The 19448-nt window shown below is 43.9% G+C and overlaps 1 protein-coding gene across 1 annotated transcript in view; it reads right to left on the reverse strand.

Annotated features, from left to right (window-relative positions):
* Window positions 1-19448, reverse strand: part of MACROD2 (mono-ADP ribosylhydrolase 2) — a 2987523-nt gene that overhangs the window by 967255 nt on the left and 2000820 nt on the right. The window lies entirely within an intron of this gene.

A 19448-nucleotide genomic window follows, 5' to 3' on the forward strand; every position in this document is an offset into this window, starting at 1 on the left:
AAATACCCTAATACATGGTGCATTGGATCAATCTTCGAAACTCTTTGGCCGGGATCACACATGCGAGAAACACAGCCGAGTCTCGCATGTTAATACCCGGCACTGCCGTGGGCACTCGGAAGCGGAGCGTGGATCTTAGCTCTCTTACAGTCCTAGGCGTTATCTTCTCAAAATTGTAATATGACCTCTTCTCTGGAATCATATCACAAGTATATTCTTTTTATTATCAGTTAAACTTTTTTTTTATTTTCTTGCTACCATTTCTAGTCACAACCCCATCCCCAATTCCCACCTTCCTTAAGAATTAGTTAAAAAATTGGAAAGTGCTTTTGATTTCAATAACAGGAATGTCAGTAACAGATACACATGCATGCAAATAGTTCAAATTTCCTTAGATCAATGGCCTAGTGGCCAATGAATGAACTGATGAATGTAGCAGCCAGGCTGCCATGACATCTCTGTCATTAGTGTCACAGGATCCTATGCAGAGAGCAACAGTCAAGAAGAGTGGGTCACCGGCCACTACGCTCTTCAAAGGCAGCAACTGAGATGTCAGGAGAGGTGGCTGACAAGAGCTACATCCAAGCAGACAATAACTGTTAAGGTGCATAAATCTCTGTTTTCAAACATTGAAATATTTTTGGACCTTCAACTACTATTTAATGTGTGAAAACTAGTGATGAGCGAGTATGCTCGTTGCTCGGGTTTCCCCAAGCATGCTCGGGTGTCCTCTGAGTATTTTGGCGTGCTCAGAGATTTAGTTTTTGTCGTCTCAGCTGCATGATTTGTGACTTGTAGACAGGCTGAATACATGTGGGAATTCCCCAACAAACAGGCATTCCACACATGTATTCAAGCTGTCTAGCAGTCGCAAATCAAGCAGCTAAGACGAGAAAACTAAATCTCCAAGCACGCCAAAATACTTGGAGGACACCCAAGCACCGAGTATACTGGCTCATCACTAGTGAAAATCTATCTAAAAAAAATCAAGCATGATAATTAACATGAGAGCAAGCTGAACCAAAAGAAAACCTGGCTAATGTAAAAAAAATTCAAAGGCAAAACAAGAATTGGCCCACAGAATAATGGACAAAAAAAAAATGGGCGAAATTATATTTGGTGGGAGAAGAAATTCGGTTAAGATATTTTTTCATAGATTTTCTGGTAGAGTTGAGCAAAACGATTTGTGATGCCCTGGTGCGCCGTCTAGTCCTGAGTGGCAGCTGGATCAGGGTAGTGGTTACTTTTGTTGCAGGCAACATTGGTGCCTCTGGCATTTCCAAGGCCCAGCAATATCATGCCTGCCAGCGGAGAACCAGACTGGACACCAGACCAGGGCAGCACAAATCTTATTGCGCTACTCTTAATTTTATGCTAAGGAAGCTTAAAGAGCAAAAAAAATTCATGCAATCAAAAATGCAAGCAGAGCATGCTGGCCTTTTTAGTTTTCAAGCAGTTGTGTATCATATACATACTTCATACCTTCCAAGTAACACATATCCACTGCACACTAAGCTATGAATAGTTTCAAAATGACATCACTAAGCTTACCGGTATTAGTTTTTAGCCTATCTCGCTGCTGGAATGTAATTGTAGCACCATGTCAATAAATTATAACTACAATCCAATCTTTACATTTTTCATCACATAAATGAAGAATATATAGGGGCTAAGAACGTACATTTATCCTAACACTATTTCACTAACAGCATTGAGCATAGGAGAACGGAGTGGAAAGAATGTGAAATAGTCTCTCTAAGGAGACAAAATAATTTGGATTTATAACAGCACACATTACATTCCTCTCTTGAGCAAATACTGGTCAATTCAGCTCAATTAAATGAGCTGCCTGGCAATATAGACTATAAAACATTGGGGATTACTGAATGCGCCATATGTACTGTATTTTACACTGAGCTTTAAATTGCTACTCACTCACTCACTCAAAGAGCCTGAAGACCCACCTCTTCCGACAAGCCTATAACCTGCAGTAACCACCGATCGACCAAACCGCTGCACGACCAGCTCTACCCTCGCCTACTGTATTATCACCCATCCCTTGAAGATTGTGAGCCCTCGCGGGCAGGGTCCTCTCTCCTCCTGTACCAGTTATGACTTGTATTGTTTAAGATTATTGTACTTGTTTTTATGTATACCCCTCCTCACATGTAAAGCGCCATGGAATAAATGGCGCTATAACAATAAATAAATAATAATAATAATAATAATAATAATAACTCACAAAGTTGATGGAGACACACAGCTTATCCTCGCAAGGCCTGGATATTGCCTTCTCATCCAAAATATTAGAGAAAATTTAAAAAGGGATTTCTGTTTTGTTTATTGTTTTTTAATTTACCAGTGAGAATGAAGCTTTGTAAAAGAAAAAAATACTTACCCCCAAGTACCCACCCTACACTCTAGCGAAGATGCTTCCTCAATCACTGTCAGATTAGAAGCTGGCATCAAGACCCCAAGCCATCTGATTTTGGAGCATGAAATAGACGTAGGGGAAAAGTGACTCTGCAGTTTATGTCCAGTAGGTAAAAAAAAAATTTTGGTCATATGATGGACACACAGGTGCTTGGCTTTATATAATTTAGTATCTAAAATATTCCAGCCCTGCATTGTGTATATTTGGCGCAGAAGCGTCCCTCCTGTGAACCTGGAGAAGGGCTTGGGGCAGTGCCGTGGGCGAAGTACTCATTTCTTAAGCAACAACACGAAGTCCTGGCTGGGTGTGTGGATGTGTGATATGGGGGCATTACGATCTTGCAGGCCACATGTAACCGGTGACATTGGTTTGCCAGGACCAGGTGTTGGACAGTTCAATAAGAGAGACCACCATTCAAAAATAAACTTATACAGTAGATAGCGGTACACAACTTTATGAGCTTTTTATTCACAATGCAGAGCATGTTTCACAGTTTCAATTCCTTCCTCTTCACTCACATATTCACTATTTTTACCGTTTGTGTTCACTTCACTACAACCCAGCTCAGCACTACAGTTCAGAGTCCTATACTCAACCCATGGCTTTTTACCCTTAGGGGAGCTACTTTGCCACTATGACCAGTGCTTAACTATTCTGTCTCTGATGCTCTGGAACTCCTGACAGGGGGCACTTTCTGTCTCACATACTATGTCCCATTTAGGTCCATTACCTCTGTACTGCTAGGAGTCCTGACCCGGGATTAGTCTGCAAACACTCTATTCCTTCAGTCATTTATTTTCTTCTCCACTCAGGAACGCACTATCCTCTGTCTCAGTCTCCTCTCTCAGTAAGGACACCCAATGTCATGCGGCACTGCTCACACTAGACATTATGTCTTACACACTAGGCCCTTTCTGACTTTCTAACAAGAACTGTCTCAAATTCAAATTCAAATAGGCTTTATTGGCAGGACCAAAATACAATTAGTGTTGCCAAAGCAAGAAAAGAAGTGTGGCAGGGGAGTGGATTAGGGTAGTGGGGATGGGGAGTGATTGTCCATTTGGAGGTCTTTAGTTCCTCTCATCTTATGACATGTGGTGACATATTGGGCGGCGACCTCCACCATTGATTCTTCTTCCCCCAGCAGGATACAGAGTTTCCTCCCCTCGTCCATGGATGGGAAGTCTGGGGTATTGGTGGTAAGTTTCTGGAAGTGGGAGTCCCTCACTGCTGAGTATTTGTTGCAGTGCAGCAGGAAATGCACCTCATCTTCCAGAGCCCCCTGCTGGCAGTGCTGGCACAGTCTGTTCTCTCGTGGCTTGTATGTCTGTCGGTGCCGCCCTGTTTCCACCTCTAGGTTGTGGGCGCTTAATCTGTATATACTCAGGGTCTGCCTGTCTTTGGGGTGGCATAGCCTTTCCAGGTATGGAGCCAGTGTGTAGTCTCTCCGCAGTGACCGGTAGATGGTGAGTTTCTGGGAGTTCTCCAAGTCACTCTTCCAACCCTCTATGTATTGCATCTTGCAGCTCTCTGAGATCTCTTATATTTGGGCTTTAGTTAGGGTGTGTTGCTGACTTTGGTTGAGCTGGCTGCCGAGGTTCCTGGCTTGCTCTTGGCTCTGGCTCAGCAGGGCTTTATGATGGTAGGAGCTGGGGTTGCTGTTCTGTATATGCGCCTGGTGTGATAGCGCCCTCTTGTGTATAGTGAGCCATAAGGGGAATCGGCCCAGCTCTGCCCGACAGGCTATGTTTGAGGTGCTGCGATGTACCTGGAGGAGATATTTGCAGAACTCCAGATGGAAGACTTCGGTTGGGCTGGAATCCCACTTTTTCTGGTCTGGATAGGTTGCTGGACCCCATACCTCGCTGCCATATAGCAGTATAGGTGTGATGACGCTGTCGAATATCTTGAGCCAGACTCTCACCGGTGGTTTGAGGTGGTACATTTGTCTTCTGATGGCATAGAAGGTTCTGCATGCTTTCCCTTTCAGGGTCTCTGCTGCTTGCTTGAGGCTCCCGGTTTGGCTTAGCTCCAGACCGAGGTAGGTATAGCTGCTTGTCTTCTCTAGCGTGGCACCATTTAGTGTTAGTCTCTTGTCCCTTCAGCTTATTCCTTCCCACTCTGGGCTAGTCACAACTATTAACTCTTGCTGTCCCTGCTGTCAAAGAACATACATCATGAGCATTGCAGATGCAAGTCATAATTCAGTTTTCACATTACAGTAACACTTGTTCTTTAAGATGAAAACACAGGCAATATGTACATCTCCTTACAGACCACTCTGTAGTTACAGTAAGGGGAAAAAGGCTCATGATCCATCAGCAGTGGGAATCAACTGTAAAGGTGGCCAAATACCTTGGATAGCTGTCAGACATGTCTCCGAAAATTAGCTTTCTCGACTCCACCATGGATGCTCCTCTCTTCAAGAAGAGTCATGTTGATGGTGACTTATTTAGTGAGAAAACAAAAGGACGGAGAGGCATTTAAATTCAAGCTGACCATTTTTCGTTTGTTACCCCCCAAACGCATCAAATGGTCCCTGAATCCCTCCAAAATCAAAGAGTTTGTCTGACTTTCATCTAATATGTATGGATGCCTGAACATACTGATGCAAGTTTTGCTCACCTTGCCTCATTAGGGTACGTGCCCCTATCAGGATATAGCAGTGCTTTGGACACAGTTCAATCACTCAGTTAAATCCTCATGTGTTGATTGAACAATATTGAAAAACAATTCAAAAACTTCATTGCTTAGATAACTGGTCAGGAATTAATTGAATAACCATATTAATTCCTCCACCTAATAGTAAGGACTAATTGAATAAAAGTGGAGTACTCCTAATAATGTATAATTCAAAAGAAAACATAGAGTAACCATGAACCACATTAGAATATAAGAAAAAGTGTATAAATTTTTATTAATTACAATATAAAACACATATCAGACATATATAAACACATAATAAAGGGAGATGCAAAAGGAATAATCCCAAACAGCGCGAAGGTATCATAATCCCTGACCTCCCCTTGAGAAAGCCGAGGCGAAACGCACGTCGGGGTAGAGCGCGGTATCTTCCCTGCTGTTGGTAACCCTTATGGGTAAGTGGCATGAGCTCTATAGATACTGGGTATTATCCCAGGTACGTTTAATTTAATATCCCTCGCTCTTTTTCTTGAGCCAGAATCCATTTATAATATTTTTGGGCCCTATGTTTTATGTCATGCTTGGATGTCTTAGATATATATAGATATTGTCCTGTGACATTTAGCATAGTATGCCTTTTTTCTACATTCATATTTCATACTGATAGTGTACGGCTCATCCGTTTGTTGCCACTTTATATGTAGGGATTATGATACCTTCGCGCTGTTTGGGATTATTCCTTTTGCATCTCCCTTTATTATGTGTTTATATATGTCTGATATGTGTTTTATATTGTAATTAATAAAAATTTATACACTTTTTCTTATATTCTAATGTGGTTCATGGTTACTCTATGTTTTCTTTTGAATTATATGTTGATTGAACAATGTAGATTTATCACATCGTATACGTTGTGGAAATTTCTGTTGCAGAGGCGCTAGACATGCTGCGGCTCGTAAACCCGCACCACAGGTGAGTTTACGCAGCTGTAAATAGAAGCACAGTGGGCGTGGGATTTATAGAAACACCATCCACTGTGCTTGCAATGTAGAACACAGCGTTTTAGACGCAGCACAGGTGAGCTGCATCCAAAACGCTGGTATACCGGTACGTGGGCACATACCTTTAAAAATTTATGAAAAAGTCATATGTACCCACAAAATAGTACCAATTTAAAATGTAGATTATTCAGCTAGGTACTCTGTAAAATAACAAAATAAAAATTCTGGCTCTTGAAAATCACCACAAACTTTTTATTTAAAGTCTTCATAGTGCAAAAGTAAAAACATCATTAACGTATAGATATCTAGAATTAATGGAATCGTACTGTACGAAAAATAAAGAAAAATTATTTATACTGCATCATGAATGGTGTAAAAAAATGGTGGGATCACAGTCTAATTTTTAATCCCACTCACATCAATAAGGAAAAACTTGGCAAAGAAAAGCATTGTCTGAAGCGGTTTCCAGTAGAAAACATACAGTTTTTGACCACATAGGAAAAATTTGTGTGTGCACGTACCCTTGGCCACGTTCACACTTTCAGTATTTGGTCAGTATTTTACATCAGTATTTGTAAGCCAAAACCAGGAGTGGAACAATCAGAGGAAAAGTATAATAGAAACACGTCACCACTAGAGTTGAGCGAAACGGGTCAGTCAAATTCAAAAACAGCTGACTTTAGCTAAAGTCCGGTTTCGCCGATCGAAACCCGACCATAGCGTGAGGTCGGCCATAAGGTCGCTGATCAGAGCGCCAAAGTCGCGTTTCAAATAATTCTTCCAGCGCCTTTTCTCAGCCAATGATGGAGGACGCACACTGTGGGCAATGCGATGACATGGGCAGTGGCCACCACCATCTTAGAGAAGGGCATTGAAGTGATTGGCTGGCTTTGTGTGGCGTCACAGTGGGTATAAAAGGCCGTGACCGCCATCTTACTTCTGCCGATCTTAGAATAGAGAGAGGTGCTGCTGCTGATTCTGAACAGGGAGAGCCGTTAGGCAGGGAAGAAGAAAAAAAACTGCTTCTGCTGATTGCGCTTTTCACTGTACAGTTAGTGTGCAGTGAAAGAGGAGGATTTTTGTTGTGTGCAGCAGTGCTGGTGGTGATTAGGCTGCCTTTTAAGGCTACCTGCTAGCTGCATTGCTGTGTGCACACTGCTGTTCAAACTGCTTTTTTCAAAGCACTCCAACTTTTATTATTTTGTCCTGGTGAGTTGCTGAGCATTCATTTTTTCACACACCGTATAGCGGTGTACGCTCCTCACACACTACCGTGTACCGGCTGGTATCACGGACAAATAGAAGCTATCTGGGTGTGACTCTGGAAGAATAAGCCGAGAAGTTTTTCCATTTTTCCAGACATACACCTTAGAGAGCTGTCCGTTTTTCAAACAGATTCGTATATCTGCTGTTTGATAACAGTCAAAACTAGACGGAGACAGCGTGTGTCAGTCCCTATACAAATAGACGGAGATTCACAATTTTCCATACAGACACCGTATAGAGGTGTACGCTCCTCACACACTACCATGTACCGCCTTGTATCATGGACAAATGGAAGCTATCTGTGTGTGACTCTGGAAAAAAAAGCAGAGGAGTTTTTCCAGACCTACACCTTAGAGTGCTGTCCGCTTTTAAAACAGTTTCGTATATCTGCTGTTTGATTATGGTCAAAACTAGACAGAGACAGCGTGTGTCAGTCCCTATACAAATAGACGGAGATTAACAATTTTCCATACAGACGTCGTATAGAGGTGTACGCTCCTCACACACTACCATGTTACTCCTTGTATCATGGACAAATAGAAGCTATCAGTGTGTGACTCTGGAAAAAAAAAAGTCACAGAGTTTTTCCATTTTTCCTGACCTAGACCTTAGAGTGCTGTCCGCTTTTCAAACAGTTTCGTATATCTGCTGTTTGATTACGGTCAAAACTAGACAGAGACAGCATGTGTCAGTCCCTATACAAATAAACGGAGATTGACAATTTTCCATACACACACCATATAGAGCTGTCCGATTCGCAAACAGTATTGTATATCTGCCGTTCGCATTGCAGTCACATCTATACAGAGTAAGCGTGTGTGTGTGAGACACTCCGTAAATACATATATGGAGATTGTTAGTTACACAAAAAACGTATACAGCTGTACACTTCTGATACAGTTCCGTATATCTGCTTGTTGGATTAAGGTCCAATTCATACTGTGAGAGTGTCTGTGACTAACAAAATATATACGTAGATTTAATTTTTTTAATACACCTTACACAGCTGGACGCTCCTCATACAGTACCATCTCTCTGCTGGTATTTTTGGTACATTTTCCCAATCATGAAGTATGGTGGAAGAGGCCGCAGACGTGGGCAGGGGGGCGCAGCTGGTACTGATGGTGGTGGTACATCGGCTGGTTTTGGCAAAAGCACAATAGTAGCTAAGGCAGGAGGTGTTGAGCCTGCGTCATCGTCTGGCCCAAGAAGGCCTGTAAGGTTGTCTTTTCTTGGAGTAGGAAAACCGCTTTTAAATCCGGAGCATCAGGAACAGCTTTTGGCGTACATTGCCGAAACAGCCACCAGCTCTATTGCCTCCTCTTCTGAACGTTCAAAACATGCAATCACGGAGTCGTCAGTGCAGGGTTCTGGTCAGGAAAAACACATTTCCTTGTGTCCTTCACCGCCACCAAAAGTTAAAGATGCGGCAGCCCACACTTCAGATTACTCTATGGAGCTCTCTTCACATACCATGCCTGCGTTATCCAGTCAAATCCAGAATTCCTCAGTCCAAGATGAATCTGACATGGAGTGCACTGATGCACTGCCACTGCTAGATGATTCGGCTGGTACATTGACCCAGAGCACTACATTGCCCTCGCAGTCTATTGAGCCAGAATCTGACCCTGATGAATCTCAGGTGCCCCTTCCCGCATACTATACCACCTTACACGGTGACACAGAGGAAGGTAAAGAGGAAGGTGCAGATGAATTTGAAGAGGAGGTGATGGATGACCCAGTTCTTGACCTGGATTGGCATCCATTGGGGAGGATGGTGGCGCTGGCAATAGTTCAGATAAGGATCCGCAGCAGCGGTTATCTGCCAGGCCCATAGCTGTCCAAAAACGTGGAACAAAAACTAAAAGAGTTGCAGGACAGCTTGGCCAGACGGTCAACTTAGCACAGCGTGCAAGGCCAGAAAATGTATACCATAGTAGGAAGAGTGCAGTGTGGCACTTCTTTGTCCAAAATCCTACTGATGAGGCAAAGGTTACCTGTAAGAAGTGCGGAAGGACCTATAGCCGAGGTAAACAACTCAGAAATTTGAATACCAGTTGCATGCTTAGACATTTAATCAACATGCACTTGCAAGCATGGACGTACTACAAAACCTCAGGTAGCACATGTGCACCTGCTCCGACTGGAGGTAGCCAGCAATGCTCCATCGCTTCCCCCACTGTAAGACCACTGCCACCGTTAAACACAGCACCAGCACTAAATGTGGAGGTGTCGTCGCAAGGCCAAAGCACTCAGGAAATCACAATGGTTTTGCAACACAACACTGAATCTAGGCCATCACCACCAATACCATCACCAACCCCTCTCACTCCATCCGGTCCACCGCTACTTCCCCCATATGCAGCTCTCCAGTCCAGCTCACCTTACCAGACACTCTGAGTAGGACAAGAAAGTACTCATCCTCTCATCCGTGTACACTTTGTTTGAATGCCTACATTGCCATACTAATCTCATTAGAGATGATGCCCTACCGTTTGGTTGAAAGCGAAGCTTTCCACGACCTCGTGACCTATGCTGTCCCACGCTATGACCTACCGAGTCGGCACTTCATTTCTCAAAAAGCCATCCCTGCCCTCCACTGGCATGTGAAAGACCGCATTGTCCATGCACTAAAACAGTCAGTGAGTGGAAAGGTGCACCTCACAACAGATGCATGGACCAGTAGGCATGGCCAGGGCTGTTATGTGTCTATCACTGCGCACTGGGTTAATGTGGTGGATGCAGGCTCCACTCGGGACAGCGACGGTGAACAGTGCTGCCTAGCCCACGGTATAGGAAACAGTTGGCTGTAGGCTTTCGATCCTCCTCCTCTTTCAGCGAAAGCTCGTCCACAGAGTGCAGTCGCATGAGCACTCCATCCGCAGTTGGCAGTGTTGCACACGAGGTGTCCCACTATCGAACAGCTAGTGGTAAGCATCAGCAGGCTGTGTTAAAGATGATGTCTTTGGGTGACAGCAGACACACCGCGGAGATACTGGCCGACTACTTGCAGCGACAAACTGAGTCATTGCTGGGCAGTCTACATCTTGAGCCAGGCAAGGTAGTCAGTGATAATGGCCATAATTTTGTGGCAGCCATAGCCCGTGCAAAACACACACACATACCTTGCCTGGCTCACACTTTGGACCTGGTGGTGCAGTGTTTCCTTAATAATTATCCGGAGGTAACATCCCTGCTCCATGAGGTGCGAAGACTGTGCTCGCACATCTGTCGCTCAAACATCCACTCCACTCGTATGCAGAAGCTGCAGCGATTGCTCCACCTCCCCAAGTACTGCCTAATCATAGATGTTGCAACAAGGTGTAACTCCACCCTGCACATGGTTGAGAGGCTGTGCCAACAGAGGCAGGCTGTAATGCATTTGTGGGAGGATACACGGGCAGGCAGTTTGAGGGAAGACATGGAATTGTCGGGTGTGCAGCGGTCAAAGACCTCTGTAAAGTCCTTCAGTGTTTTGAGGAATGCGCACGGCTGGTAAGCGCAGACGACGCCATCATAAGCATGAGCATCCCACTTATGCGTCTGTTCATGCAAAGTTTGATGCACATTAAGGATCAGGCGTCTGCAGCAGAGGAGGAGGAGGAGGGAAGCCTTGATGACAGTCAGCCATTGTCTGGTCAGGGAACTGTCCTGCATGAGGTGGAGGAAGAAGATGAAGAGGAGGAGGAGGAGGGAATGATTATTTTGGGCAGGAGGATGTTTCTCAGGGGGCAAGAGAAAATGTTGGCATTCCAAGGTCAGGTACAGTGTTTGTGCATGACTATAGGGATGTGAATTTGCAAGAAAGTGCTCCTCCACCCACCACTGGCAGTGCATCATTGACACCTGGAACATTGGCCCACATGTGCGATTATGCCTTGAGGATCCTTAAAAAGGGTCCCCCGCATTGCCAAAATGATGAGAGATGACGACTACTGGCTGGCCAGCATCCTCGATCCACCCTACAAAGGCAAATTACACAACATCATACCACAGGAGAACCTAGAGATAATATTGGCTAACAAACAAGCAACTCTGGTAAACCGTTTGTTTGAGGCTTTCCCAGCACACAGCAGCGGTGCTGGTTTTCCCACGAGCCGTAGTGGGCACAATGGAAGAGGTGTTCGTGGTGCATACAGCCGAAGTGGCGTTGGAGACAGAGGTTTAATGACCATGTTGTGGAATGATTTCTCAAGTACCGCTCACACGACTGCTAATAATGCATCGATTAAAAGTGACAGGAGACAGCAGTTGTCAACTATGGTTACAAACTACTTCTCCTCCCATATCGATGTTCTCCCTCACAGGTCATTCCCTTTTGACTATTGGGCCTCTAATCTGGACGCCTGGCCTGAATTGGCACAATATGCCTTACAGGAGCTTGCTTGCCCTGCTGCTAGTGTGTTATCTGAAAGAGTCTTGAGTGTTGCTAGATCAATCCTGACAGAAAAAAGGATCCATCTGTCTACCCAAAATGTTGATGATCTAACCTTCATTAAAATGAACCATGCATGGGTTTCAAAGGATTTGTCCCACCTTCCCCTGATGACACATAGGTTGCCAGAAAACTGCCTCGCTTTTGTCCTCCTCTTCCTCAGACTTGCCCAATTCCACCCTTTGCAGCAGCTGAATGTCCAGCCAACACATCAACATATGCCATTTTTGAAACCTCCCTAAGTGGGCTGCCCACTCCCCCCAATGGCTGGGGTCAACACCTGGCGCACCCAGGCAAGTGCCGTTGCTCTGAACAGGTGGATGGGCCCACAGTTGGCCGACAGCACTGGCACAGGGCCCCTCATAGTACAATACAGTGTCTCTGACGGTGTTGGGGGCCCACTCGCCGTCAGACACACCAGCGTACTATGAGGGGCCCTGTGCCAGTACCGTCGACCACGAGTGTACCCCCCTGCTTGGTCATGGCCACAGCACTTGCAAGTGGCAATACTTACGTCTCCCTGCTCCACCGCTGTGTAGTCGGGGCAGTTAAATCCTTCACAGGGATGGCCACTAGAAATTTGGTGTATTGATTGATGATGGTTAAGATGTAGCTATGGCCTGTCCTGCTGGCCTCTACCTTCAGATGATCAATGGCTACCATTTGTAATGGACGTCAACTTACAAGCAGATGCAGTGGTGCTTTATGATCACCTTTCACAGTTGTGATAGTCACAGACGTGTGACATTCCTGCCACTATTTTTCAATGTCTCCTCTCATGCCAATCCAATAGAATTGCCTACGGTCTGTGGCTTCTGTCTTTTGCACTCCAAAATGACCAGACACATCATGATAGGTAGTGAGGACCATGTCTACATCTCTCCCTGTGATCACAATTTGATAGAGATAAGTAACGGTGATGTGATCCACGCTACTGCGATAAAGCAATCCTTTCTTCACAAAGAACCGTTTTCATTGTCTCTACAGACACAGTAATTATGTTCAATCTATTTTATTGAGCATTTTACAAACAAAGAATATATTATATGCAAACAGATAATATATAGAATCATAGAAAATACCTAGTATTGAAAAATGAGAATACAACCATCTATCAGTAAATCAAACATACCATGATAGACAATAACGGTAGCCATATGGCGAATGCCAACAAGGTATTCAAGAGAGGAAGTATCCTCTATATTAAGCAGAGGACAGACATAGGGTAAAAAAAGTGGGATAGAAAGACAAGGGAAGAGGGGGGAAAAAGGAAAAAAAAAAAAGGTTACGGATAAAGCGGTCCTTAAAATCATGTATATATTAATGTGCAAATTCCTATGTAACTGAAACATTCAGCGGAACAAATTATGGAAATCAGATGAGTCCTGAAACAAATCCTTCTAAATTTATCATTTGTACCATTGCAGTCTGCAGACAGCTCCTCCATTCTACACAGATTGACCATTTCCTTATACCAGTCTAATATGTCAGGGGGGTTTGTAAGTTTCCAAAACCGCGGGATTACCATTCGTGCTGCTGTTAGACAAAACAGAAGAATATCTCTCTTCTGAGTCCCTATTGAAGAAGGTAAAATTGACAGAAGAGCTATTTGAGAGGACCTTGTTTCCCGTGATTCGTTGATAATTGTCGAAAACCTTCTCCCAGAATGGCTTGATCCTAGAGCATTCACACCAAATGTGAATCATGGAGCCCACCTCCCTCTCACATCTCCAACAAACCCCTGAAACTGCTTGATATATTGCATGTAGTTTAGAAGGGTAATGATACCATCTCATAAGTATTTTAAAGTTCTTCTCTTGTGCAATCCCAGCGCTAGCAAGTTTGTGAGTGAAGAGAAACCCCCTTTCCCATTCCTCAGGAGACAAGCTTATCCCCAAGTCTCTCTCCCACGCCTGCTGAAATGTTAACTTCTCCGCTTCACCCTCTCTGCTTAATCTCCCATAAATCACAGATATAGCATGTGGAGGCTTATCTTCCTCTACCAACAATTTCTCAAAAAAAGGTGAAGCTTGAAATCGAAATTTTATCAAAATTATGTGTTACTAGGAAGGATTGTAATTGCAAGTATTGAAACCACCTAATTTTCTCATTTGGAAACTGAGCCTGTATAGAGACAAAAGAAGGCAACTCCCCATTTTCTAGCACCTAAAACAATCGGGTATCCTCCAGTGCCCTCCAACCGAGAAAAGATCTGCGCAAGTATCCAGGAAGAAAGGATGGATTGAAAAACAAGTAAGTGGGCTAATATTCCTATCTGGGAACCCCTTCTTTCTCAGAGTGTGCCATATTTTAAGTGTGTCTCTAGTTAAATTACAATTGACAATAGTCAATGACTCCCCAGAACACCACGGTAGATGTCTTAAAGGGACATCCAAACCCTCCTGTTCCACCCCCACCCATTGTTTAGCATCAGCCCAAAAGTGCCAGTCTAGAATCCTAAGTAACGTAGTAGCCTGAAAATACCTCTTAAAATTGGGAAAACCAGCACCACCTATAGATTTAGGTCGAGAAAGGGTCTGTATGCTTATGCGAGGTTTGAGTTTACCCCATATGAATTTTGGTTAAAGCTGATCGTAATTTACAGAAGAAACTATGAGGGGGGAATTCGGTATAGTTTGGAATATGTATAAGAAACGGGGTAAAACGTCCATTTTGATAGCATTCATCCTTCCAAACCAGGATAGTTTAAATTTACTATAATTCGCTAGGTCTCTGTATGTTCTGCTTAATAAAGCTTGATAGTTAAGCTCGAACAATTTATTAGGATCAGAAGGGTCCATGACCCCTAGATATTTCAATGACTCTCCTTGCCATTTAAATGGAAATTTATTCATGATTTGAAGGACCTCATTCTGAGAAAATGATATATTTAAGGCTTCTGATTTGGAATAATTGACTTTAAAATTACTAAGTGATCCGAACCTATCAAATTCTTTTAAAATCATTGGAAACAATATTTGTGGTTGTGAGATATAAAGGAGTAAATCATCTGCATACAGAGCTGTTTTATAAGAGTTAGGTCCTATCGTGTATCCATGAATATTGATATTATTTCTGATAGCGTTGGCTTGGTGTTCCATTACCACTACGTAAAGTTATGGAGAAAGTGGGCAGCCCTGTCTGGTTCCATTGTTGATCTTAAATGGGCTGGATAATGAACCATTTATTCTAACCCGCGCTGTTGGACCATTATATAAGGCTAAGATTTTCTGTAGAAAGTGAAGACCTAGACCTATCTGTCTCAATGCATCCTCCATAAACCCCCAATGGACTCTATCGAAAGCCTTCTCTGCATCTACAGATAAAAGACCTAGTGGTGTGGAGCTAGTTTTTGCCTTGGAGATGATAAGTAATGTCTTAATAGTATTATCCCGGGGTTCTCGTCCTTTGACGAATCCCACGCCTCTCAGCTAAGATTTTTGAAAACAATTTAATGTCCATGTTTAAGAGAGAAATCAGCCTAAAGTTAGCAATTATTGAAGGGTCTTTACCTGGCTTAGGGAGCACACTAGTGTGTGCTTCTAGAGACTGGGGAACAAATCCAGTACTTTCATCAATAGCATTGAAAGTTTTTGCCATTATTGGAGAGAGTTATTCCCTAAAGTTTTTATAAAACGCCGGTGTGAATCCATCTGGACCAGGGCATTTACCCAACGGAGAGCACCGTATTGCCAAATCGATCTCCTCTATTGAAATCTCCTCCTCTAAAGCTTTCAGAGCTGAACTACTCAACACAGGTAGGGATGTTTCATGAATGTATTCTTTTATCTTATAGGAGAGGTCTAATTGGGGCATATCTGCGAATTGGTTCTTAATGTTGTATAAATTCTCATAGTATGACTGAAAGAGATCCACAATTTCTTTTGGGTTGTGTGTATCCCTGCCATTTTGTTTTTTAACAAACGGAATAAATGTAGCTGACCCACGTGGATGGAGCAGTCTGGATAATGGTCTCCCGCACTTGTCCGATAGGTCATAGAAAAAACGTTTAGATTTTTCCATGTATTGAAAATATTTTTATCAGACACAGTAATTGAGGGTCTGCATCACCTCTGCAACATCTACCGGGAGGTTTTCCCGCAATGAGTAATTCCCAAATTTCTGCTAACACTCAACTTTCCGTCTGTACTTGTATCCATGTAGTTTCCAGTAGCAGAGAGTCTGGACTGGCTTACTGAGATTGAAATATATACGAAGATTTAAAAGTACCACAACAGTGTATACTGTTGTACGCTTCGACTACCTTACCCTTTTTCTACTTGTTAAATTCTGGTGTAATACATACTGAGCCTGTGAGTGTCGGTGTCTGACTCCGGAAGTATAGACGTAAATTTACAATTACCCGTAGACTGGATACACCTGGAATGTGCTGATACAGTACCTTTGTTCAAAATGTTGTTTTACGTTATCATCCATAGTGAGTGAGCGTGTGTGGTTTACGCCTTCTATATATACAGTGAATTGGAGATACCAATTTTTACCCTATACTCGATACAGCTTGTATCATGTTATACAGTACCTTTGTTCGACATTTAGTATTACGGTCAAATCCATTCTGGGTAAGCGTCTGAGACTGACTAAAGGACTATGTATACGGAGATTTCAATTGTACCCCATAATATATATACTTGCTATGTTGTTATCCAAGACCTTTTTCACAACATTTTTTATTATGGTCAAACCCAGACTGAGTGAGCGTCTGAGGGTGACTCTGGAAATATATACCGAGATTTCAAATTTGGCCAACACTGTATACAGCTGTATGCTTGTGTTACATTACCCATTTACAGCTTTTCATATTCTTGTCTAATCCATATTGGGCCTGAGAGCGTTTGTGTCTCCCTCCTGAAATGTGTACGGAGATTCAGAATGTTTACACTATACTATATATCTTGTATCTGGTGATACTGTACCCTTTTTCACCTTTTTATTTTATTGGGTAATCCATACTGAGCCTGTGAGCGTCTGTGTATGACTCATGAAATATATACGGAGATTTACTGCTATCCCTAGACTGTATAGAGCTGTACGCTTCTGATACAGTACCATATACAGTATCTGCTGGTATTTTGGGTCAATTTTCTAAAACATGAGGAAGTATGGTGGAAGAGGACGTGGACGTGGGTGTGGGGGGGCTACCTGGTACTGTTTTTGGCTTATATTGCTGAAACAACCTCCAGCTCTATCGCCTCCTCTTCTGAAGTTTAAAAAAATGCAAGCACTGAGTCGTAAGTGCAGGCTTCTGGTCAGGAGCAACCACTTTCCTTGTGTCCTTCACCCACACAAAAAGTGAAGGATGCAGCAGCACACACTTCAGATTACTCCTTGGAGCTCTTTTCACATACTGTCACGTGCCCCGTCCTGTATGACACGGCCAGCAGGCCGGTAACTGATACAACAGGATGTGGCACGTGTAATTGTCCTATGTGACGCGGCCCGCAGGCCAGTAACTAATACAATAAGACAAGGGAATAGGGAAAACCTGGGCAACAATAACAACGGTGGCCCTGCGATAGGGAACGGGGAAGTGGAGACCTCCTGCACTCCCCTGAGTCAGTGTCTCTACACTCCTAACGCTCCCTAGGCCGGTCCCACACTGGGCGCCGATCAGGATACCTAAAATCCCTAGCTCGCCCTGCACCTAAACCCTCACTAGGGAAATGGTCGGTGCGGAAACTAATCCCACCACTGCACTAAAACACACATAAGGAAAAGTGACAAAACGGGAACACCACTTAGCTTTGCTCTGTCGCTTACGCTCCAGCAACAGAGCCCACCACCTGCATGCATCTTTTCCTCCGACCGGATCCAACACCATAGTGCAGCCTTGGAGCAAACAGAGTCCACCACCTGCATGCAGCTGTCCAGAAACAGAGTCCAGCAAATGAGTCCAGCTTTTCTGCCAAAGAGTCCAACATTTTGAGTCCAGCTCTCCAGCAACCGAGTCCAGCATCCTGAGTGCAGCTCTACACCATAGCCGCCACTTCACCAAGCAATGCCAGTTCTCCTTGCAGACACCATAGCTGCTACTCCAGGACTCTCACTGAGCTGCCCAAGACTCTCCTTTAGCTCCATTCTTCACCCAGGCTTGCTTGCAAATGAGAAACTTACCACCAACCGTGATTGACACACCTGACACTCTTTTATAGAGCAATCACACCTGTTACATAATCACATGCACAACTAAGGTAACCAAAGTGCAATGACCCTAATGGCCACTGGGGGAAAACTACAACTGAAACCACCACAGTGCAATGACCCTAATGGCCACCGGGGGCAACACCAACTTTGGCACACAGCCAAAGGAAAAAAAAGTTACTTTGTGCATTTAATCTGTCAGATCCAACCTGGATCATGACACATACCATGCCTGGGCTAATTAAAAATGGGGCCCATCATATACTGGAGCATTCAAAATTGGGGACATCTGACATTGGAGCATCATCCATGAGGCCCATCATATACTGGAGAATTCTAAATGGGGCAGATCAGACACTGGAGCAGCATCTATGGGGCACATTCTGCACTGGAGCATTAGAAATGGGGCCCATTAAATATGGAGCATAATTAGGACCCATAAGACACTGGAGCATCATCCATGAGGGCCATCATACACTGGGCATCATCCATGAGGCCCATCATTTACTGGAGCATTCCAAATGGGGCAGATCAGACACTGGAGCAGCATCTATGGGGTACATGATACACTGGAGCATTAGAAATTGGGCCCATTATATATGGAGCATTATTAGGGCCCATCATATACTGGAGCATCATCCATGAGGCCCATCATATACTGGAGCATTCAAAATGGGGCAGACCAGACACTGGAGCAGCATCTATGGGGCACATGATACACTGGAGCATTAGAAATTGGGCCCATTATATATGGAGCATTAATAGGGCCCATAAGACACTGGAGCATCATCCATGAGGCCCATCATTTACTGGAGCATTCCAAATGGGGGACATCAGACACTGGAGCAGCATTTACGGGGCCCATTAGACACTGGAGCATTAGAAATGGAGCCCATTAAATATGGAGCATTTTTAGGGCTCATAAGACACTGGAGCATCATCCATGAGGCCCATCATATACTGGAGCATTCCAGATTGGGGACATAAGACACAGGAGCAGCATTTAAGGGGCCCATTATACACTGGAGCATTAGAAATGGGGTCCATTATATATGGAGCATTATTAGGGCTCATAAGACACTGGAGCATCATCCATGAGAGCCATCATACACTGGGCATCATCCATGAGGCCCATCATATACTGGAGCATTCCAAATGGGGGACATTAGACACTGGAGCAGCATTTATGGGGCCCTTTATCCACTGGAGCATTACAAATGGAGCCCATTATATATTGAGCATTATTAGGGCCCATCCTACACTGGAGCATCATCCATGAGGCCCATCATATACTGGAGCATTCCAGATTGGGGACATCAGACACTGGAGCAGCATTTAAGGGGCCCATTATACACTGGAGCATTAGAAATGGAGCCCATTATACGTGGAGCATTATTTGGGCCCATAATACACTGGAGCATCATCCATGGGGACCATCATATACTGTAGCATTATGTGGAGCTCATCATATACTGTATGGAACATTATATGTGGCCAATTATTCTGTATG

This window comes from Dendrobates tinctorius, unplaced genomic scaffold (assembly GCF_039654945.1).
Source record: "Dendrobates tinctorius isolate UK_male_01 unplaced genomic scaffold, ASM3965494v1 ptg000203l, whole genome shotgun sequence".
Taxonomy (NCBI): domain Eukaryota; kingdom Metazoa; phylum Chordata; class Amphibia; order Anura; family Dendrobatidae; genus Dendrobates; species Dendrobates tinctorius.